This window comes from Sebastes umbrosus, chromosome 2, assembly GCF_015220745.1.
Source record: "Sebastes umbrosus isolate fSebUmb1 chromosome 2, fSebUmb1.pri, whole genome shotgun sequence".
NCBI classification, from domain to species: domain Eukaryota; kingdom Metazoa; phylum Chordata; class Actinopteri; order Perciformes; family Sebastidae; genus Sebastes; species Sebastes umbrosus.
This window is the reverse complement of record NC_051270.1, coordinates 32,686,349-32,710,694: the sequence shown is the minus strand read 5'-3', so window position 1 is coordinate 32,710,694 and position 24,346 is coordinate 32,686,349. Positions and strand designations below refer to the sequence as shown.

Sequence of the window (24,346 nt, the reverse complement as noted above, 5' to 3'; positions counted from 1 at the left end):
TTGTTGAACACATGTGGCGCCTTTTAACTCGATAAAGAATAATTCACTTTTATCCATAAAACAATTAGCTTCTTGTACCTCCTGCAAAATTAAACCGCTCTGCGTGTGCGAGAACAATGGGAGCTGGAACAAAACGAGCACTCACAATGAAAACAGCGTCAGTCGGCATTCATTATTCATATTAATTGATTCTGGCAGTTTGGAGACAATACCTTGTAATGCGACACCCATCCAGGACAGGAAGACGATAAACACACACTCATCTCCTCCAGCATGCATACTGAACAGGCTGCTTCCTGCTCACGTGACTCCATCTTCTCACATCAACCTGTGAAGAACAGTGTGACTCAGGTTTTATTCTTGATGCTGGAGTGTGATTTGTATTGTTAGAGACTCACAGTGTTTATTTTGCATACGATAAACACTCATCTTTAAGTGGGAAATTGTTCATATTGAAACACTTAGGCAGGCATATATATATTTATATATACAGTGTATATATATACGTGTATACATATACACGTATATATATACACTCTTATTTAATTCTTGAAATTTACAGTATATTTCAAGAAATACTCGTATTCATTTCTTTTGTATACCATTCTGGCATTTATATTTAACGCACTTAATAAAGCCCACTTCTCAGCATTTTGTATTTACTTATTTGCATTGTGGTTATATGTTATACATTGCACGTCTTAATGTAAATATTTGAACATATTTCATATTCCTTTTATTCCATATTTTTAATTGTATTACTTACTTATGTTTCTCTACATGTATTGTGTTTATACTGTAGCATTATGTACAATATTGTAGCATGATGCATATACTTTGACATGTTATTTACTTCTTTATTTCTATTTTCTTACATTTCTTTATGCTTACATAAGAGCCACTGAACCCCTCGGGGATCAATATAGTATTTCTGATTCAGATTCTGATGAATGAAACCCTTTTGTGAAGATTTTGGGTGTAGTATTTCATAGATTAATCTAGCTACACAGATTCTTTTTTTTTCATATCTCAAGCAGGCTGATCCCATTTTGTTTATTTTTGTAACTTAGTGCATTGCGATACGCAGAATATGTCTAACACATGTGCAACAGTTTCCACAAACCATGCACATATATCCAAAAATGCAGATTAGTCTCGTGGGATACTGAACAACTCAGAGTGTTTTTCTGTGTATCAGTTTTAAAATCGAAATGGTGAAAATGAACCGAGTCCGCGTTTCCTCCGACATCCTTTCATTTAATCACAAGGCTGTTAAGCTGACAAGAGGACAAGCGAGATTGTACACACTCACATTTGGTAGAAGTAAAAAAGAGGAAAAAAGAAGGTCACATGCATCTTGCTGTAGATGGCAATGCACTCAGCATCGCGCTGCAATTAAAATTTAATGAGGCCTCTCCATTCTGCTCAACTAGAGCAGTGAGATGTTACCGTGCAGACACGCTGCTCTCCAGCCTCTCCTCTTCCCGTCACCTTCTAGCTTTTTTTTCTCCACTAGCATGCAAAAGAAACCACATGAAAAATAATATTCAGGCTTCTTTAAAAAGCTCAGATTGATCTGTGGAGTTGCTGCTTGTGTTTCATCTGCTGTAGGATGACATTTCTTTGGATTATCAATGTGAGATCTATAGTTCACACAACAAGGGAAGATTTTAGACCTACCTCTCCTTGGTTTACTGTAGCTGAGACATATGAGAACATTAGGAATATTAATCAGGGAAAGAACATCCTTTCTGGTATTGATGCATTCGCCAGAGCATCTTTAACCCTGAATACATAATATGTTCTGCTTCGTCCTCTCACCTCTTATCTTTATACTGTTTGCTTTTGTTCACCTTCCTGAGATTCTTTCAGTCTACAGTAGCCTATTGTTGTGCACATACAATCATACTGTACATACAGACAGGACACATTTACACTCTGTTATAACATCCATCTCTCTCTCTCTCTGTGACTATATATCTCTCACACACATTCACACAAAACATCCATGCCTCTGCTAATCATATTTCAACACGGTGGATGATGCATAATTACATATTTACCGAGTGCTAATCTGCAGCAGTGTCCTCGTGTTTATAATGAGGTGGAGGAGCATTTGACACAGATCTGATAATCTGTACAGTATGCTGGCATTAGGCAAAGAGGATCAATTGCATCGGATGAGGCATATTTTCAAGTGGTTTCTGCATGACTCGGTAGTTACTGCAATGTTACTAGCCAAGCTATTGCTAAGGCTCTATGAACGTCAGTTGATCAGTCGGTCCACCTCTTTGGTCCAGACTGGAATGTCTCAACAATTATTGGATGGATTGCCATAAAGCACTGGTTCCCAACCTGCGGGTCTCGACCCCCAGTAGGGGTTACCAAAGTTGTTTTTTTTTTAAATATACACTTGGCCTATATCTCAGCATTTCATACATTTATGTGAAGATAACTAAATTAAATTGTACATTTTTAAAGTTTGGATTATTATTCAAAATTTAAATTTAAAACAAATCTCACAGGATAATGGCACGGGGAAGACCTGAACACAAGTTATATTCACAGAGCCTTCTCTCTCTGATAAACAGTCTCGTCCTGCATTAGAAAAGTATGCAGTTAAAACAACCAAAGAACTGATAGAACAATGGCCAAGTGTCAGGGAAAAGAAAATTAGTCAAAATTTAAGCCTTTTAAGTATGAATGATTGTTAAAAATAAAATATATATACATATTACAGATCAATTGTATTAAAAGTCCCTCAAAATAACAGTAAAACTCATCCGTGATGCAATATTCACAGGAAATAATCTGCTCAAAATTCATCTAAATCACTCGTTTTATACAAACTTCCCACACTTTGTACGGAATGACAGTTGAAATCTATTGATTTCTTTCCTTTCCTTTAGCGTCACCATGTGTTTGACATTTTTTGTTTTTTAGTGAAATGTCTCAATAACTATTAGATGGATGGCTATGCAGTTTGGCACAGATATCCATCGTGCTGAGAGGATGATTCTTACTGACTTTGGTGATCCCATCTAGCTACACCAGCAGGTCAAAGTTTTCACTTATCCAGTGAAATATACTGAATTGATTTTCGTAACGGCTTTCATGGTTCTCACAAGATGCACTTTCTGTCTTTGGTGATTCTCTCACTTTTCCTCTAGCAACACCAGCAGGTTAAGGTCAAGGTTAAGGTTTTCAGTCAACAAAAACAACCATTGGACAGATTGACCAATTGGTTTTGACCAAATACCTGCAAAACTAATTTCATTCCTTTTTTTTTAATCATGGTTTTTATTGTTTGCTTAAGAAAAAAGACTACAACAACCTAAACCACGTCAAATAAAATAATATATACATACTGTATAACAGATATTAACTGTAAATTGAAAAAAAACTATTCAGAAACAAAGGAGAGAAAAAATGGTAGTAATAATAATAATAATAATAATAATAATAAAATAAAGAATATAAATAAATCAATAAAATAATAACATAAAAAAGTATAATATTTTCTATTTATGAATACAAATAAATAAGTAAATAATTAAACAATAATGAAATAATAAATAAATGAATAAAATAAATTCACACTAATTTCATTCCCATCAGCCTCAGCTGTACTTAATTTTTAGTGATAATTAGCAAATGTTAGCATGCCAACACTCTAAACTAAGATGGAGAACGTGGTGAACATTAAACCTGCTAAACATCAGCATGTAGCATTCATACCACAGGCAGTTAGCTCGGTAATCCCCAGCAAAACTCACCCACAAACCCGCTGCCACCAGTGTAACGCTGCTTACTCTCAGCATTTTAACCGTAAATTTGATTGTTACTGAATTAAAACAACTTTTGGGTAAAGTAAGAGCACAAGGAAAGCCTCATCTATGGAACTTGGTCCACTTTACTCTCCTCTTCAACAGTAGGACAACACAACACTGACAATAAAGGTGTTACATCACTTCACTGACCTTAATGGAAACCATCTCAATAAACTAATAAATAAAATAAGGTGATCTACAAAATACATCTTCACAAAAACAAATTTCATCTTACATGGTTTAATTTTCAGGCTTTATCGTTCACTGTAATGGCCTTCGCTGACTATTATTTCATTGTCAGAGTCTTGCCACAGCAGCAGCAGCCATAGTAACATGATTGACATTCATGAAGGCAGCCACTTGTTCCTCTCAGACAGAAGCACCATGTCCTCGGTCTCCTGGGGAAAAAAAAGTTTCAGATGAGCTACTCATAAAAAGCACTGCACCAAAAGAGAGCATCTGTGGAGATAAATGAAACTATAATTTATCTGGTATCAAGAATTTTTGTAATTTTCGCGACTTCTCCACAGAGTTAATGTTTTTAAAGTCTGAGCCTCATTTGCATAATTTCCATTATCCCATAAGAAGCTTCATAAAGCTGCTCTCCTTTTTCTCTAGGACTCATCGCTTCTTCCCTTTTGTAGGAAAATGGTCTGCTCACTTATAGATTATGGGGAAAAAATCCATATTGGTCAAAACTGAACAGCTCAGGATTCACGGAGCACAGTTGTTTTCTATCCTACATTGTTTTGTTATTTTACACCCCTCCACCTCTTAAACCTTTTCATGGGAAGATGCTACAGTGAATGTTATGTGTTGCTTTCTTTTCAGCAGGCAGTGCTTTGTTATCAACAAGCTGTTTCATGGTTCCCCAAAGTAATTCTCTGTGGAAATCTTAATGTTGAAAAAAAATCCCATTTTCAAGAATTTAACAGTAAACAACTGTAATGGATTGTATTTGAGTCATGAGAAAGCGACAATATACTGAAGATGAACACAATAAAGGGACAGCAGATTTCATTGTCAATCATCTGAAACCAGTTCTATTTAAATTCTTTAATATATCTTTCTTAATGTCTGCATAGCTGTAACAATGGCAGCGCTATACTCCATACTCTCCTATTCTCTCACGGAGTATTTGGACTCCTCCTCACCTCTTGCTGTCTTTTGACTTCTCATCTGTAGGAGGTACAGAGACACAGGCAGCTGTTGCTAGAGAAATATGTAAGCACCGACTGTTTTCTCACTGCTAGGAATTGGTACCCCTGTCAGTAGAAAATGCAACTATAAATTAATCGACAGTCTTTATTGTTTGGCCCTGAACAAACAAATTTGAGCAATTAACAGACATTGACTCAATGTCAGTTTGATGAGAAAATCAATACCACTCTTGTTTTGTCCATTACATATGTCTCCACCAGCCCGGTCGCACGAAAAGGCGTGTGAAAGACACGATAATGTGCAAGGCAAAGCGTGTAATAAGAACGCCCTTCTTGCTTTAGGTGTGTCATTTTCATGGCATGTAATCTGTGCTGACTGTAAGTAGTGATGTAGAATAAAAGGAGGGAAAGACCACTAATGGTGGGCAGGCGGACGGGAGGAGGTGGATGGGTCCAAGAAACATACTGTAGGACACTCAACCAGTAGACCAGTTTGTTTGGAAGAGACATTTGTCTCGTGCTTTTTAGTGATGTTTGTCACGTTTTTTTCCACACTTACTATATGTCACATTGTTTCTGTATGTATTTTACTTACGCCTCTTTTCCACAGGGTTTTGTTTTGTGTCCGCAAATACGTATAGTATACGGATTACCACCCCTCGTGTTCAACGCGAGCACAACATGCTAACTTCCTGTGGCACACAGTGCATACAGTCTGTCCGTAATCTGCCGCAAAAGTTAAATTTTTTCAACATACTCGAGCAATTTACGGACAGAAAAAAAACACATCACAAACACATCGGAGATCCCGGAGGTTCCCATAGGAATGAATGAACTTCCGGTTGACTCGCATACGTAGACACAGCTTTGATGAAACAAGGCAATAGTTTACGTACTGATTTTAAGCCCAACCATGACGTTTTTCTTAAACCTAACTAACTAGTTTTGTTGCCTAAACCTAAGTGAGTGGTTTTGTTGCCCCATGATGGTAGGCTACTGCATCTTCATATGCAGCAGGTTATCTTAGCTTAGCATGAAAAAATTATACAAACAAGATATATAACCAATTTGTGAGCTTTAGAGGTGCTGGTAAGCAAGTTATGTTACCTTTGGACAGAGCCAGGCTAGCTGTTTCCCTCCGCTTCCAGTCTCTATGCTAAGCTAAGCTAGCCAGCTGCTGGCTGAAGCTTGTGAAGCTAATGCAGAAGTGCCTTAAACTTGCATTCTCTCTAACAGCCAGCAGGGGGCGACTCCTCCGGTTGCAAAAAGAAGTCTGATTGTATAGAAGTCTATGAGAAAATGAGTCTACTTCTCACTTGATTTATTACCTCAGTAAACATTGTAAACATGAGTTTATGGTCTCAATCGCCAGTTTTAAGTCTTCTTCAATACAGCATGATGTTCATTTAGTAAATTATGGTCCCATTTAGACCATAAAGCAGGGGATGCTTTAGGGCGGGGCTACCATGTGGTCGCTACCATGGTGTTGTCCGGTCTGGAGAACTTTAACCCTTTCACAGTGTGTTTTCAGTTCATAAAAGTTAATTATTAATTATTTATTGTAGTATTTATCAAGTGTACTATTTATAGATTTTAAGGGCTGAGAGAGAGCCAGGGTATTCTTACAGTCTATGGTTTTATTTCACGCATTACCCACAATGTGACTCGTACCCCGACAGTTCTGTCTGAGATTTGGGTGAGTTATGCTAGTAGCCCTAGTAGCCTTAAGCAGGGATGAGCAGCGGGCTACAGAGGTCTAGTAAGCTCACTCCTTTCTAACTTCCCACCCCCAGATTTTTTTCATTTTCAGACTTGTAGTCTTTGGCCTCAGCTAAAGCCGACTGAAGTGACGTCACTTGAGGCAATTTATCAGACTTTACGCAGCTCCCTCTGGAGCTGCAAAAGGTTTTATACAATTTTTTTTCCACACATGCAATAGCACTCCACAAACAGACTGTGACGTGTAAAATTGGTGGAGTTCCCCTTTAAACTGGGAAATCGCATCAATGAACAGCTATCCTTCATCCTCCATTCTGCTGCAAACGAAAATCAGTAGAGGGAAAAGTTATATGCATATACGTGACTGATTCAAGTAGCTCTGTGTGTCTTTGGCTCTGTATACCATGAACATGCAGTTAATGGTCCAGGTCGCCGGTGTGTATCGACTGGTGTGTGGGGGAGGGTGGGGCCTGGTGACAATGAGCCATGGGCTGGAGTTATCCCCCTAACAACCCACTGCACCACCTACCTCAATTACCAAAGTACCACCCTGAGATTATCAGCAGAACTGCAGCTGTTTAAATGTGCAGAACCCACACTCTCAGATTACTTTACATTCAAAATGACACCGGTTGACTCCAGATTAGTTCTGAAAACAAATCACGATAGGTTTCCTTTCGGTGAAACTGTGGATGATACAAACAAATGCACGAAGTGAAAAGTGCACAGACTCAAATTTGTCAAAGCACGCTTTAGCTCAGTGATGGATTGCAACTGAAAAAGCTGAGCTTTCATTCGGCTGTCAGGAGGAGCTGCCTGCTTCAGCACTTCTATAACCTCTAGAATGAGCAGTTTTATGGTAATCACCACACAAGTATTAAAGTAATAAATAGACGTTTTTGGGGGGGGGGGGGACTTTTCACGTGTTTGAGAAATTATATGCATTTAAGTTGGGTTGACTAAACCAGTTATAATATATAAATAAACATTTTCACAAAATATGTCATCTCATTTAAAGGTGCTATTGATAACATTGATAATATTCAGCCACTAGATGTCACATTCTCCCTCCCCTGTTCCATTGCATTTACTTTACAACAAGTTGTTGCCAGGCACTTACCGTCAATCTCAGCCATTTATCCGTTTTTTCCACACTAACTGACGACCCAGAGACACCACGTGATACCAGCATTGTTTTACTATTGGCTCACAAGCCTTGTTAGAAGTGGGAACCAAACGACAGATATCTTCCACAGAGATAAACAAAACATTCATTTTGGACCTGCCAAAATTTTTAAAATGATTAATTCACAATCATAATCTTTTTTTTCAGGAAAAGCCATACTTAATAAGCTCTGTGGATGTATTATTTAGAACAAAATATTTGTCTGCATAAAAATGTTATCAATAAAATCTTTAATAGATTTGAATGTATGATTTAAAGCTTAGCGATTAGTTGTAAACTATTAAATTAATTGTCAACTAAATTGATAATCAATTAGTCGGTTTGAGTAATTCTTTGAAGGAAAAAAAAGGAAAAATTCTCTGATTCCAGCTTCTTAAATGTGAATACATTCTGGTTTCTTTACTCCTCTATGACAGTAAACTAATTATCTTTCAGTTGTTGGACAAAACAAGATATTTGAGGACATCATGGGCTTTGGGAAACACTGATCCGCTTTTTTCTTCATTTTCTGACAATTTATAGATCAAACAACGAATAGATTAATTGAGAAAATAATCAACAGATTAATCAACAATGAAAATAAATGTTAGTTGCAACCCTATGATTAAAACTTGTATCTATAATCTCTGAATCTGTACTATGGTTAGCTGCACTGGAGATGCTGAGGAATACAATCAACTTTACAACTAGTGAGTTTGTTTGCATTCATTTAAAGAAGGAGCAGAAGGAGTGGGAGTAGATTTGCATTTAAAAACGGAGATTGCTTCTTGGATACTTTGGTTTAAGGAGCTTGTTTTTCTCACTCACCAGCCAGCTTTCTTTCACTTTGTTCTCTGGTTAAACACAACTTTCTTCAGGGCGCTTAGAAAATATTTATAAAATCAACACACCACCACTGTTCTCTCTTGGTGTCTTTTCTGCGATGCTCTACTTAAAGTAAATTGAAAAATACTGGAAGCCACAGCACATGAATCTTTTATGACCTTGAGAGAGCCGAATAAAGGGGAAGACAAAAGAAGCTCTGCTCGTGGCGCACTCTGGACGCTCAGATCAATCAGATGTCTGGCGGACGGACTCATCTCTGTGAGGGATCTTAATCTGAGCGTCTGTGATTCAGTCAGTGGCTTTGAGGAGAGCAGCAAGTGCTAAAGTGCTGCTGTTTCATGCAAACTAGTACGTGCTTTTGCTGACCTGCAGAAATCTAGAGATATTATATTCAACTTTGTTAAACAGTCACTTCCCTACAGGGAGCGTTGCTACGATGTTGTGTAAATGAAGTGATGATTCACAGATCTATCCACAGACATAATGTCAACATAAATCACATTTAAGTAGAAAATATAGACATAAATGTGACATGAACAGACTTATTTACATGTTTGAAAAGCGGCTCATTATTAACATCTTCAACTGGGAGTGTTTTTATTTTTCAGTGTCATATTAATGATGCTTGATATAAATTGTTCCTGGAAAGATGGTCTGTTGATGTTTGGTACAAACCGAAATTACGAACATATTGTCTCGTGAAAAACAATATCACAGATTTCTGTGTTCCCTGTTGCAGATGCAGATACTTTAGCTGTAGTTTTGGCTGTAGAAACAGACAGATTTACTGCTCTCCCTTATTATATGATGATTTAAAGGTGCTATAGATAACACTGATAACATTCAGCCACTAGATGCTGCCTTCTCCCTCCCCCTTTCCATTGCATTTACTTCACAACAAGTGGTTGCCAGTTCATTGCAGAACCTCCATATTTTATAGTTGAGTGGAGTCAGTCTCAGCTAGACAGCCATGTCAACTGATGAATCTTTTGTGGAAGACTAAAAGTAATTGTGATACATGTAGCTATAGGCCTACATTGTTGCCACGGTAAATATTCACTTATCCTGCAGCCTGATGGAGACACCAGTGTCAAACTTGATCACTGAGAATACAGAGATACCATGTGATACCAACGTCGTTTTACTATTGGCTCACAAGCCTTGTTAGAAGTGGGAACCAAATGTCAGATATCTTCCACAGAGATAAACAAAACATTCATTTTTTTTAATGATTCATTTACAATCATTTTTGAGGAAAAGCCATACTATTCTTCAGCACCTTTCTAAAAGCTCTGTGCATGCATTCTTACATTTTTTTTATTATGATTTGTCTACATATATGTTATCAATAAGACCTTTAAGGGCTAAACCTTTTAGTAAAATGTCGATGATGACATTTTTTTTTTATGATGAGTTCTTCAGGATAGACAAACAAAATTGAGCTGTCTTAGGCAGGGAACCTTTTTAGTTTTGCAGATTTCATTTGTTGAACTCATGGGACAGAAGACAGACATCTTTGTTTCTTGTCTGATAAATGTTTCACCACTTCAACGGTATTTTTGATGTCGTATAAGTCCATGTGGGTTGGGCACTTGTATGTGCATGACACAATAAATAACATAACCAACTACCTACAGTCACACAGATACTATTGATCACATATTGCACAGACACAGTCTAACTTGGGCTGGGTGATAATTCAATATGATAATTTATAGTCTTTCAATGGAATGTTATTGTGATTAAATCATAAATCAAGATATCGCAATACACAATTAGGTCGTCTAAATTGATAATAACAAACACATACTAACTCAAATTTCTCAGAAACTCTGATCAAACTCAGTTAAATCAAACTATTGTCTTGATCTGATTATTCTGTGTTTGTGTGCATGCATGTAAACATACTCAGTGGAAGATAGCTGGAAAGATTTATTTTCTCTCTATAATTTCACTTTAAACTGTTATGTTCCTTTTGCACTAAAGTTAAATGAGAAAATACTCAGTGCTTTTCATTTGTCAAGTTTAATTTATACAGGAGTATACAAATAGGCTTTACCATGTGTTTATTTTACATAAACTATTTATTTCCTGAATTACCAGAAAACATTCTGTATCCTGACATATATTATCGAGATATGAAATGACCCATATCGGGATAGAAGTTTTTGGCCATATTGCCCAGCCCTAATTTGAGCATCTGTACCTCAAACACACTTTTCGAAACACTAACTAACTCCTTCAGTCTCACTTTTTTTACTTGCTGTTGATAAATACTTTTCCATTCACCACTTAGAAATATTATAAAACAAGACAGCTTGCAGGGAATTAATTTCTAAAGCCAGTTGCATCCAGGCCTGTATCAGTTATGTCCCTTGGTGCCTTGTGTGAAATTAGCATTTGATTATTTCCCTCTGCTCTCCGTCTTCCTCCATTAGCAACACAACTATCGTTCTCAAGGACTAAGAATGTAAATTAGCAATCTGACTAACAAACTGTTAGCAGACTGAACGGTCTCTGTGGCTTTTTGTGTATTTTAAGAGACGGTGAAACCGCTTTTCATTAGTGCCAATTTTTTTGTTTTCTTTTGTTTATTTGGATCTGCATTGGCAACGACTATAGTCTTCCCGGGTTATGTGGCAAACACGTCCTCGCACACAAATCACCGAGTGACATTCAGAGGCTTTGGAAAAGAAATAGTTAGATGTTGTCACGTTGATAAAGCTGTATAAGAGAGAAGTTTGTTTTGAATGTCTCCATCCACTGAGAGACCTCTCTCTCCCTCTATCTCCGTCCACACAGCGCCGTCACTCAGTTCATTTCTCTTTCTTGTGCCCGAGGTTGATGTCAGATACGGAGAGCGCCACATTAGAGCGGCGCACCTCCTCTCCTTTTCCAAAAGTTGAAATGAGAAACGGACTTAGAATACCAATAGCCATAGATCAAATGAATGGTAGGGATTTTGAGCGCCTTATCGCTCTCAGTCAGTCAGTTTGGAGTTGGCGGCGGCTACAAAGGCCCAGAGAGAGGACTATGACCTCAGAGATCCTCCCAGCTATCCCTCTGGCTGCAGGGGAAGTGCACACACATATTACATTCAATTTCGCCTCCAATATTTTATTATCTTTTTAACAGAATTTTTCTATTTTCTTCCCACGCTGTATTTTGCCAATCTTCTGCTGACAGACGTTTTTCGTGAAAAGTTCATCCGACTCCAGTTTGTGCAGCATTTTTTAAGGAGGGAATTTGATTTTTAAGACAGAGCATTAAGCCCGCTAATCCCCATTTTCTGCTGCCATCGCTCTGGAATGATTTCTGACAGGTATTAAAAGTAGGACCGGTGTTTGAAGTTCTTTTTTAAAAAGCTTCAGTGAGTCCACATTTTGAACTTGGAGGTAAGCATAGACTTTGAGAGTTTGAGCCACAAAAAAACACCCAGAAATCTCTTCAGCTGTGATGTGTTTAATCAGCCTTTGAAAGGAAATTTAACAGAAAAGAGAAACAGATAATTTCCATTAAATTCCTCAGCGACAGCGAGTGGGGTTTGATAGAGAAGGCTGCTTGTCAACCAGAGATGTGATTAAGCTCTGAAATATTCTGTCGATTGAAGAACTCTTGTTGAGTCTTCATCAAAAGCGACTCACAGATTGCTTCTCGTCATGCTTTCTACAGTGGAAGGAATGAAAATGGGAAATTATCTGCTTTGATTTGCCTTTATATAATCCCAAATTTACATTATTGGGTCTGTACTTTTTCTAGCAGTGCATCTTCCTTTCAACAGTGATAGCGCAGAATATTACTCTGCTCTAAGGGGATGCCTGGATTTGCATGATGTGTGCATGTTGAGTGGAGAAATGAGCTGTGAAGCCATATTTCCTTTACATTTCAATCTGTTATCAGTCTCATTACCCTCACACCTGTTATCACTTTAAATCCTATTATAGAGTTTATAACAGCTATTGGTGTTATGTCTCTCTATATTCCTAATAGGATTCTTGTTTTGGATCAACATATAGACGTACGATTCACTTACATCACAGTATAATGTGACAAATACACTTTTAAAAAATCTAATTACCTTCCGAAGCTCATTAAAAATCTTCTCTGTTACAATCAGTTATCCTGTTCAAAGCATTCAACGCTGACTTGGGAACATGATGTCTCATTAAAAACTGTCCTGTGGCTTTGGTTTTTTTCGTCCGTCAGATAACTCCACGAAAACTGTAAAAAAAATAAAAACAAATTAATAGCTGTGATAACTAATATAGAGTTCCTATCCTAAGCTGTACATAATCATCAATACTTCACATTGAAAATAAAGAAAATAAAGCTCCACATAACACTGTCCCTCCACAGTCAGTTTCTAACAATGCTTTAGTTTGTTTATTTTTGTAATAGAGGAATATTAGAAGACTTAAAGAGGAACAACATACTAAAAACAATGGAACATGATGGAAATCCCATCTCCCTGATTCATTTTGATGATCATCATTTTTGGGTTCCTATCTGACTTTAAAGAGCCAGACTAAGAGTCCACAGCCATGCTAGCTGCTCTGTGAGGCTTTATATGGCAGAGCTAAATGCCAATGGGAGCATGCTAACATGTTCACAAGTACATGCTAACATTGCTTTGTTAAGCAGGTTTAATATTTACCGTGTTCACCATCTTAGTTTAGCATGTTAGCATGCAAACATTTGCTAACTAGCATTAAACACAAAGTATGGCTGAGGCTAATGGGAAATTACATCACAACACACCCAACTCGTCACATACCACCGCTTTGTCATGCCCCTTGGCATCACACTATAGTTACCCTTGGCTTCACTTTAGGATTAAGTAACAAACAGTTAGACTCTAAAGAGTTAGGGTTAAGACAGAACTACACGGTTGGGCTTAAAACGACTACGTTTGTACAATCAAAATGACACTGAACGTTATGAACACGAGACACTAACAAACAGCTGATTGTAACGTGACACACGGGACACCAACAGCGGTCTCCTGGATGAAAGCCTTGTGTTTGTTTGACTGGCTGGTGGCGCTAGAGGAAAGGTCAAGGGATCACAAAAGTCACTGGGATTCATCCTCTGGGGACAATTAATGTCTTTGCAAATTTTCATGGCAATGCATCACATGTTTTTTGAGATATTTCAGTCTGGACCAAAGTGGTCGACCGACCAACAGACCGATATTGGTATCCCCCACACCGCCATATGGATAAAAACTCATCAATATGGACAATATCCTACTTATGGTCTCAATAACACCTAAATGTGACATAAGCTCCTCATAGCTTTGCAATAGTTTTATATATTGTGAATGACAGGAATGTCAGCAGTGTTGTAGTCAAGATCACGTAAACTGAGACCAAGTCATGACCAAGACCAGAGTGTATCGAGACCGAGACAAGACCAAGACTTTGAGGGGTTGAGACCAAGTCAAGACCAAGACCAAGGCAGAACGAGACAGAGTCAAGACCAAGACCAGACCAGTGTGAGTCCCACACTGTATGACACACTTACAATAAAATGTGGAACATACAAACCACTGAGGCACTCCTCAAATTGATCTGAAAGATTCACATTCCCATAAAAAACACCCACAGAAAACAAATGAAGATTCCTCTTCATTCATCTCTTTTATTGCCGTATACTGTATACTGTATATATGTGTGTATATAAGTTTACCTCGAGAAATGTCTTGATAAAATAATCAAAAGGCATTGCAGAGGTGAATTATAGATGTGGGAATTTTCCTTTGTTTCACAGTAATGATGGTAACAAATAAATCAGACAATGCACAGATTCAGTGATATTCCCGCAGTTGTGGTCTTGAATGGTCTTGAAATAAAATCCAGAGTCCTCTTTATCTGAGACCGAGACAACGAGTAAAAATGCAGTTGATTCCAAGACTGAGATCTTCAAAAAGTGCTCTTGAGACCGGTCTCGAAACCAAGGCCGGTACTACAACACTGAATGTCAGACATTTCTTTTGAAGCATATATAAAACATAGTTAGAAAACAGCTTGATTTCTTTGAAAGTCTAGAGTACATTCAACTTTGACTTTAAGCTATTCCTAGAAGAACACCAGTAGACTTTGGTGAATCTACTGGTTTTAATGAGCATCCTCGACTAGGACATCTACAGCTTCCATGACAACATCACTACCAGTCAACTGTATGAGCTTATATGACACTCAAAGTGGTGAAAGTGTGAGAGCACTTACACAGTTTTTCAAAGGCGAGATGTTGCCGTCTTGCATCATGCACGTGCTGTAGCGAGCACAGTTTGCCTGTGATGATATCATCTCCATTTATTCTTTCTCATGGTGTATTTTATAAGATTAGGCATCAGCATATCCTGCAGAGAGGGGAATATCTCATTTATTTAAGTCTTTGGTGAAATACCCTCATGCAGCTTCATGAAAAAGACATTAGAGCTCAAAGAAAAGCTTGAAATTGCACTTTATGTAACACATTTCAGCAGTGTTTCCTCATTGCCGTCAAAAAATACTGGAGCGCACTCTGCCTTAATCATTAACAATAACGTGGGACAAGTGCATTTGTTTCCTGAATTCGTTTTCTGGGTTGCAGGGAGGCGTGGGATACTGGAGATTGACTAGAAAGCAAAGGAGATTCTGGGCCGGTCACCAGTCTGTCACAGGGCTGATTCCACATTTAAAATCATAACCAAGGATAAGTTATACTCCAGGCTATTCTTTGAAATCACAATAAGATGCACTATTGGCCAAGTATGCTTGACTCCAGTTTCCATTGGCTCTCAGTTTTCTTAGTGCCGAGAACAAATGATACACACAGACATACAGCTAAAACCAGGACGGCGAAGCTAAACAAAGACAAGCAAGCATAAGCATATAGGGTAGTGCAGTGGTTCACAGTCTATTTTCCTTGAAGCCCCCCTTGTATCTAAGAAAAGCTGAGCTCCCTCCTCCCCCATATTTTCTGACATCATCACCCTCTAATAAATATAACTCCTCAGTTTCGTCAACATAAATAAAGTGATGACATCTTGCGGATTCGCCAAGCGAATGCAGATACATAATTGTTTTTGTAACGACTTTACTATAATAGTGTTAGAGACAAATTGTTTTTTGTTATTGTGGTTAAATAAATGTAATTTACGGTGCTGTTAGATTGCTGCTAGACCACTGCCTCCCTTTGTGTGCGGTAAGTGGGAGAGCAAATAGGATTTTGACTGTAGGGAAAATGTAGTTTTTGAAAGGCTAAACGCCAACAAATATGGATTGAAGCAGAATATTTTGTTAGATAAAAACATGTTGTGACTTTTTGAAATGATTACATCTATCTTTTTGACCTGTCCAGGGTGTACCCCGCCTTCGACCAATGTCAGCTGGGATCGTCTCCAGCCCCCCCGCGACCCTGAATAGGAGTCCTATTCTACAATCCTACACACCCACCACTGCAATCTAATTCTAAAAATATTATAATACTAATGAGATTAGTAGCCTATAGCCGGATCTTTATCTGCAACTCTGCACAAATACCAGGTTTAAACAGAATGTGGCCTACTAAGTAGCAAAAACAATACATTTTTTTAAATAGTTTTATATACAGACTTTTCCTGTAAGTATGTTATAATGGTAATTATACATGTGCAAATGTAATTTTGACATCCTCAGAGCAGACAAATCCTGGCGCACCCACTGTTTTCTTTGGCGCCGCCCTAAGGGGGACCCGGACCCCAGGTTGGGAACCACTTGGCTAGTGGAGGGAGAAAAGAAAACACTGTGAGGAAACCATGTGGAGAACATGGAAACTCTGCACAGAAAATCATCTCAAAATTCAGGATAAAGAATTAAAGGAATATACAGTTGGGGATGGGATGGGGTCTGGCGGGGCATGTTGGAGGATCAGTCTACTTCATTAAGCCACTTCTTTTGCAACAATAGTCATTTTGAAAAGGAAAAGTCCCTGTGATGGTGGCTATACTGATCAAAGGTCCTCATAATTGTTTGAAACAAAGAAACAGTGCTACAACTTGACAGAATTGTTTTTGTGAGGATCTTAAATAATTTCTGCCATTGAAAGATTTACACTTATGTAGCATGGTGTCATTAACACCTTTGCTTTATCACCAAAGGTTGACGCTTCCTTTCCACACTGGAATCAAGTGTGTTGCTCTTTTCAGCTGGAGAGATACAATGGAGCAAGGCTTGGCCTGAACACAGTGAATAATGCATTATGGTGACAGACAGAAATGAGATGTAAGGCAGTACTTGAAATAATATCAGAATGCTATGCAAGATATGTGATGCCTCCCAAGGTGCCATAAGAAAGCAAATGACTCATTTAGAAAACAGAATTGTTTTGATTATCTAATTTCCTTTTAGAGTATTTCATTCATTTTAATCTTTCTTTAGATGTCATGAAATTGAAGCATCATTTGGCATCCCAGTTAATCTCTGTATGCCACCTGAGGCTATATTAAGTGTTTTTGCTTTTGCAGTTATCAATCACATGATCCAGCGTACACAACATGTTTCATTAAGATGCATCAAAGAAACTACACACAAGCACACACACCTGCAGATAATCACTTTTGACATGAGATTAAGGGGGTTTAAGTACATGAAAAAACATTTTCATGCACATAAAGTGATAAAGTTCTCATATAATCTCATATAATCCCCATTTCTCACCTGAAGATCTGTAATTTATCAAACACAATCTGCAGACTGACTTCAGCTACATATTCCAACAGTAAATACATAGATTGCAAAGTCTTTTTAACAGATCCTGAAGCTCACTGTACTGGTTTTAGTGATTATGATCTTGACTAATACACTGATGCTTTTGATTAATACTTACAACAGAATTTTTTATTCGTATTATAATTATGTCCATGATTATATTATTTTATTGCTAGTTACTTACCCTCTCTTATTACTGTTTGTTACCTTTTTTGTTAAAAGTTGGTTTGTTTTTATGATGTTAACTCTGCACACTTGTAAAAGAAGGCTCCTGTTCCCATGTGTTCTTTCTGAGGGTAGAAAAATAGGTTGAAATTATTTAAATGGATAGGCTGTGATATATTTTTCTATACTAGTTGTGTTTTACGAAACTCAACTACAACCGTTCAAACTCACCATTATTTGTTTATTTATTTATGGTTTATACAAAATACATAGAAAAACAGCTATGCAATGTATCACAGTGTTTATAGCGAATGCTAATTTGCAAAACCCCATCCCTAGAAGGGCTTTGACAGGATAAGAAAAAAAAGAGGTTTTGATAGGTTACAGCGAGATACAATAAAGCATTACATTTAAAAGACATGAGAAGGCTACAGATTTGTTGCTGAATTAGCCAGGATTTGGTAGCTCTTTTGAAAGTGATGAATACCATACTGCACGTTGAGCTGAAGTAGAGTCAGGGACATGACTCCTTATGACACTGCTACTTTTCTTCTGAATTTCTGCCATTATGTCTTGAAAAATATATAAAATCCTGCATTAACTTTTCAAATGGCCATTTTCAGGAAAGGTTATATATAAATTTAGTAAAATTCAACCTGCAAGTTGCTCTTTAAATAGGATTTAGACAAGCTCATCACAGGTAAATATGATTTTAGAAAAAAGAAACAGTCTTCTTTTTTTACCTTTACTGTTATTTTCACGCGACTTTATTTTATTTTATTTATTTTATTTATTTTATTTATTTTATTTATTTTATTTATTTTATTTATTTTATTTTATTTTATTTTATTTTCCATAGAGCACCAACAAAACAAATGCTTGTCTCCAGTCGGCCAATTTGATTGGTTTGTAGATATATCCGAGATCTCGTCCTATCTCGCTCAAAACTGCTACTTTTTCCTCTGAATTTCTGCCTTTTTATCTTGTAAAATATATACAAATCCTGCATTAACTTTTCAAATGGCTATTTTCATGAAAGGTAAAGTATAAATTTAGTATAAAAAAATTCAACCTGCAAGTTGCTCTTTAAATAGCATTTAGACAAGCTCATCACAGGTAAATATGATTTTACAAAAAAGAAACAATCTTCTTTTTTTACCTTTACTGTTATTTTCACGCGACTTTATTTTATTTTACTTTATTTTATTTTATTTTATTTTATTTTATTTTACTTTACTTTACTTTACTTTACTTTATTTTATTTTATTTTATTTTATTTTATTTTACTTTATTTGTATTTTATTTAAGTTTACTTTATTTTATTTATTTTCCATAGAGCACCAACAAAACAAATGCTTGTCTCCAGTCGGCCAATTTGATTGGTTTGTAGATATATCCGAGATCTCGTCCTATCTCGCTCAAAACTGCTACTTTTTCCTCTGAATTTCTGCCTTTTTATCTTGTAAAATATATACAAATCCTGCATTAACTTTTCAAATGGCTATTTTCATGAAAGGTAAAGTATAAATTTAGTATAAAAAAATTCAACCTGCAAGTTGCTCTTTAAATAGCATTTAGACAAGCTCATCACAGGTAAATATGATTTTACAAAAAAGAAACAATCTTCTTTTTTTTACCTTTACTGTTATTTTCACGCGACTTTATTTTATTTTACTTTATTTTATTTTATTTTATTTTATTTTACTTTACTTTACTTTACTTTACTTTATTTTATTTTATTTTATTTTATTTTATTTTACTTTATTTGTATTTTATTTAAGTTTACTTTATTTTATTTATTTTCCATAGAGCACCAACAAAACAAATGCTTGTCTCCAGTCGGCCAATTTGATTGGTTTGTAGATATATCCGAGATCTCGTCCTATCTCGCTCAAAACTGCTACTTTTTCCTCTGAATTTCTGCCTTTTTATCTTGTAAAATATATACAAATCCTGCATTAACTTTTCAAATGGCTATTTTCATGAAAGGTAAAGTATAAATTTAGTATAAAAAAATTCAACCTGCAAGTTGCTCTTTAAATAGCATTTAGACAAGCTCATCACAGGTAAATATGATTTTACAAAAAAGAAACAATCTTCTTTTTTTTACCTTTACTGTTATTTTCACGCGACTTTATTTTATTTTACTTTATTTTATTTTATTTTATTTTATTTTATTTTATTTTACTTTACTTTACTTTACTTTACTTTATTTTATTTTATTTTATTTTATTTTATTTTACTTTATTTGTATTTTATTTAAGTTTACTTTATTTTATTTATTTTCCATAGAGCACCAACAAAACAAATGCTTGTCTCCAATTGAACCAATTTGATTGGTTTGTAGATATATCCGAGATCTCGTCCTATCTCGCGATACTCCCGCTCCCTCAGTGAGCAGCAGACCCTGAGCTGTAGTCAGTCAGTCGCTGTTGTGGCTGGAGGCAGCAGCAGCACACTCAGACAGTCCCTTCTTCCCTTGAACCTTGCTTCAGCCTGAGGTGAAACAGGAGTCCTTTAAACTGACCCACCAACCGAAAACAACTACTTCTGGTGTCCCCTGAACAAACCCCGTCTCTTGAGGACACCTTTACTCCTGCAGGTAAGCTCTTGTTGTCTCTCTCTGTGTGCAGACTCTTGAGTCTGCAGAGCTAGCTGATCTCTACCACAGTTCTCCTGTTTCACATCAGCACAGCAACACTTAAATACCACCAGTCCTCCTTTCCTCTTCTGTCACATCGTATATTAGTGAAACACTTCACCGTAGAAAGTGTTTAACCCAACCTTCAGCTGGTCTGCTGGTGTTAAGGGACCCGGAGGAGGAGGTAGAGGAACTTCAAAGCTCAGTGTTGACTCTCTGGTATGAATACCTCTGTTAGCTTGTATGCTAACCATACATCTGCTTACTATAAAGTAGCTGCTGGCTGGCTGGCTCACTAGCTAGCTGGCTATAGCTCTGTCTGCCAGCTTAACACCAGACATATATCAGCCTTTTACATGATTGTGCTGTTGTTGGAGAGGTTGTGTTGATGATGTGGCTACGAGAGCAAGTCATGACAGGCTGGTTTTTTTGTGAATGGACCAGATCAGAAACTGACAAACTTAAACTTGTGGCACCGGTTAGCTAGAGTCCAGTCATCTCTGGGTTTAGAGGACAGTTTCGCTTGTTTGTTTCCAGTAGAGATGTGTCTTCACCCAACAGAATAGATACTTTTCATTGCTAGTTTACCCTGATACTCCTCGGTGTCTCTTTCCAATGTGCAGTAAGTTCTTCTCCATCCTCAGAGATAAGATCAGATAAGATAGAACTTTATTAATCCTGAAGGAAATCCTTGTGCCAGAGATTGCTAAAAAAATACAACAAAATTTCAACAAGTTCAAGTGTATAAAATAAAAAAAAGTACTATTTCTAGCACCAGTGCCTAATAGAATAACAATTAAGTAAGATACATTTAGTAAAATGAGTAAATAAGATAAGATAAGTAAAATAAAAAAAAGGTAAAGTAAGCTAACAAACAGAAAAATAAGTAATATTGCACATGTTGGACATTAATATTGCACACAATGAACAGTGATATTGCACATGAGAATGTAAAAAGTAGTAAATGTTGTTTCCCCTATCCACAATATGTCCACCTACAAGCGTTACTGCAGCTGTCCTGTTATTAGAGACTATAGATAAAAGACCACTTTGTGTAATTGTGCTTCTTGGAATACAGCAATCAGAGATTGAGGATTTTTAGTGGTCCTTGCATACACATAAGATAAGATAAGATCAAATGAACCTTTATTAATCCCCGGAGGGAAATTCAGGTGTCAAAGCAGCAACATCAGCAAACAGAGTGAAACACAGGAGAGGTAAAGGTATACAAAAATGATAAAAACAATAATAGAGATATAAAAGATACAGAGTTGAATGGGTGAACATAGTGTGTACACTCCGTCAATAAATAAATGTAGTATGTACAATAAATAAATGTAATATGTACACATGTGCAGTCTATAAAGTGGTATATAGGATGTATAGTGTAAAGTAAGTGTAAAGTGCGCCAGTGGATAAAGTCCAAGATGGTTGCAGATAGTGCATGTTTAAAGTTCTTAAAGTGCCTGATGGCTACCAGCATGAAGGGCTGACCCAGGCACTTTGTGTTGTGCCGAGGGGGGATGAGTCTTAAATTGTCTATCCATACCAGTCTTTTACAGTCTGATCCTTTTGTGTTTTGGGAACTACACAGCTCTGTGCTTTAAGTATGTGATGTAGTTGGCATTAAGCTATTTTCAGGATACTGACATTGAGTTCCTTGTAAATGTCCAGCAAAGAAGATAAGAGCGGTATTCATGCTGATAGGAGTTTTTGTGCACGTGTTGCTTGATATCAATAGGCATAGACTTAGTTCAAATGTACTATATGTATGTACATAGTCAAATTAATTGTACATGCAAACCAAAATGAGATAAAATAAGTGAAACAAAATATAGGGAGGTGCAATGTACTAATGAGGGGGTAATGCATTGATTAATTTGAAGGGTTAGGATGTTTCAAATTACAAGCAATGAATAAACTGTACAGAGATGTGTAATGTAAACTGTAAATGTAAATCAGCTTTTATTGTCACACATTGTTTTTGTACACAGCACAGAGTGATATTTACTCTCTGCGTTTAACCCATCCTAGTATTAGGAGCAGTGGGCAGCTATACTGTACAGCACATAGCATATTAGGGCTGACCCGAATGATTCAGAGCTTCAACCGTTGCCATGGTATTCAACCTCCAAACCACTATTCGAATGCTTCGTTTTTTAATTTGTTTTATTTTTTATATACTGTAGAAGTATGTAATAATAATGTATAAATCCCAAAATAGCCCATGAAATAAGGAGTAATCCCACAACATTATTAATGATTATTAGTCATTCTCAGACGGATATCGCTGTTTGTTGTGTGTAGAGGTGCTTGTGTGTACAGTGGTGCGGCAGCGGCACTGAAACGGGGGAGATGTAGACAGACAGAAGAACATGTCAGCCTGTCACACCGCACTGCTCCGCGTATCTTCGAATATTTCTCACTGAAGCTTCGAAGTCCAAAAATGGTATTGAGGACAGCCCTGTAGCATATATAGTGTATATTGTATCAATGGAAAATGAAAAGAAAACGGAGCTGTTTTAGAATAGTTATAATAGGAATAGAAACAGTGAATTGAGTTTGAGGTATATGGTAATAATCCCTTGTCAATGTCAGTGTCGGCAGCGAGAGAGGCATTGTGCATACTAAAAGCCAGTGGGAGGAAGGATCTCTTGTAGTATTTAATGGTGCACCTTGGTTGTGATCCTACGTTCATCCAGAAAGGTATGAAGGGGGAGAGAGGACAAAACTACCACTGGGTACGGCAGGGCAATATATCAACATTATATTGATATCGTGATATTTGGATATCGTAATATCGTAATATGGCATACAGTAAGTGTCGTCTTTTCCTGGTTTTAAAAGCTGCATTACAGTAAAGTGATGTAATTTTCTGAACTTACCAGACTGTTCTAGCTGTTCTATTATTTGCCTTTACCCACTTCGTCATTACATCCACATTACTGATGATTATTTATCAGAAATCTCATTGTGTGAATATTTTGTAAAATCACCAATAGTCAACCCAACATTGTCACAATATTGATATTGAGGTATTTGGTCCAAAATATTGTGATATTTGATTTTCTCCATATTGTCCCGCCCTACAACTGCGTAATAAACAGTTTGGCTTAGATGTGTCTCAAAAATTACATAATTATACTTTTGAACAGAGGAAATTACTTGTACATTTGCCACTAGACACGGATATTTTCACAAAGACATGGCCATCTGGAATGAAGCTAAGTGGTGAGTGAGAGTGGTGTGAAAATGGTCGTCAAACGCCGTTTTGTTTCTGGTACGTATCATAACAACGGCTTGTATATCCGCAGTCCTCGGTTTCACTTTTTGAATGACAAATACAGACTACTGCCGCCTGCTGGTATGGAGAGTTATTTCATCTCACGCAGGCGCAGAACGTACTGTACGTGGTAGTTCAACTTTGGCTGCGGTCTTTGCAGTGTACGAGTGCAACTTTTTGGCCGACACGTAGGCGAAGTGAGGCAACGAAACAGGCGGCCTTCGTCGTCGCTAGTTCTTTGATGTCGGTTTGGTGTGTCTGGGCCCTAAGAGGGGGCAGCCCTAGGTATTTGGGAGTTTAAAAAGCAGATAATATATCGGCTGGCTGATAGTAATTTTTTAAAACATGCAAAAAATGTGATGCTCATCCCTTAGTTGTTGTTTTTGGGTTTTCTTTTTAATTGTGACCATGATATCTACTGAGCGGGACATTTTACAACTGAAAAATCAACTTGGCATTGTTATTAAAAATTCCCCAAACCTACTTTGACATTTTTGTACTGCAGTGGCCATATAACACATTCCCCATATACTGTGTTCATTCCCTTAAAAAGTTGTGATAAAGGCTATGTTGCTGAAATAGTTTGGTGGAAATAAATATATTATATGAGAGGAGAGTTGTGTGACATGATTTTTTTTTACTTGCAGTGCTTATTTGTCTGCTGGTCTGCACCTTGCTAAGCGTATGATCTTTGAATCTGTAAATTTCTCTCAAGAGGCGGTATTAAAGAGTGTCCTGGGCTCCTCGAGTGTCCTCTACACAACAAAACACCTCATGTCTATGCTATCAAACAGCCAGTTGAATG

The 24,346-nt window shown here is 37.0% G+C and overlaps 1 protein-coding gene across 1 annotated transcript in view; it reads left to right on the top strand.

The window, feature by feature from the left end:
- Positions 1-20,024: 20,024 nt before the first annotated feature.
- glceb (glucuronic acid epimerase b) overlaps positions 20,025-24,346 on the top strand; it is a 74,769-nt gene continuing 70,447 nt past the window's right edge. The window contains exon 1 of the mRNA XM_037791914.1: positions 20,025-20,219. The gene's annotated coding sequence lies outside the window, so the exon portion shown is untranslated. The remainder of the gene's footprint in view (positions 20,220-24,346) is intronic.